This window comes from Belonocnema kinseyi, chromosome 4 (assembly GCF_010883055.1).
Source record: "Belonocnema kinseyi isolate 2016_QV_RU_SX_M_011 chromosome 4, B_treatae_v1, whole genome shotgun sequence".
In the NCBI taxonomy this organism is placed as follows: domain Eukaryota; kingdom Metazoa; phylum Arthropoda; class Insecta; order Hymenoptera; family Cynipidae; genus Belonocnema; species Belonocnema kinseyi.
In genome coordinates, this window is record NC_046660.1 from 150,945,598 (window position 1) to 150,946,274 (window position 677).

At 29.5% G+C, this 677-nt stretch overlaps 1 protein-coding gene across 2 annotated transcripts in view; it reads right to left on the minus strand.

Annotated features, from left to right (window-relative positions):
- The window catches only part of LOC117172190, a 111,403-nt gene extending 111,089 nt beyond the window's left edge, over positions 1-314 (minus strand). For both annotated transcript variants that reach the window (XM_033360027.1, XM_033360026.1), the window contains exon 1: positions 165-314. The gene's annotated coding sequence lies outside the window, so the exon portion shown is untranslated. The remainder of the gene's footprint in view (positions 1-164) is intronic.
- Between the last annotated feature and the right edge of the window lie 363 nt (positions 315-677).

A 677-nucleotide genomic window follows, 5' to 3' on the forward strand; every position in this document is an offset into this window, starting at 1 on the left:
TTTCGAATTATCATTTTCAAAAAATATGAAGAAAAATACATTTTTCTATGAAAATGAAATTAAACACACATTAAATACCAGATTGTACATGTTTAGACCATTTAGTATAAAATAAACTACATTTAATGGAAAATACAATAATTGTTTAAACACATAACACTCACAATCTTTTCGTATCGCAAGTTACACAAGTTAAATATACTCTTCGCTGAATAGTCTATTTGATATCGAAAATCAACTAACAATTGAGCAAGAATAAGGGAATGGTCAATCTTTATACTAGGTTTGGCTGCTTCTCAGTCTGTTTTTTTCAATCCTCGTACGTAGAAGGATATCTTGGAGAGTAAATAATCTTCTCTGATACGTCTTCTTCTTTTTAATGACCAATGTTGTAACTGCACTGAAACGGATTCTCTATCCTTTACGGAGAAAAATAGATCGAGAAACTTAACCGACCTCAGTATGGGAAACTTAAGACATATGAACACATCAATAAAGTTTCATTTCTAGTTCGGTAAAACGAAATTCCGTTATACTTCATTCACAAGCATGAAAGCGTGATAAATTAATATAAACATCTTCCGAACTATACTTTAATAGTACTGTACTTCGTAGTTGACATTTCAGTGCACACAATTGTAAAATATATAAAATTATTAGATAAATATTACTGAACA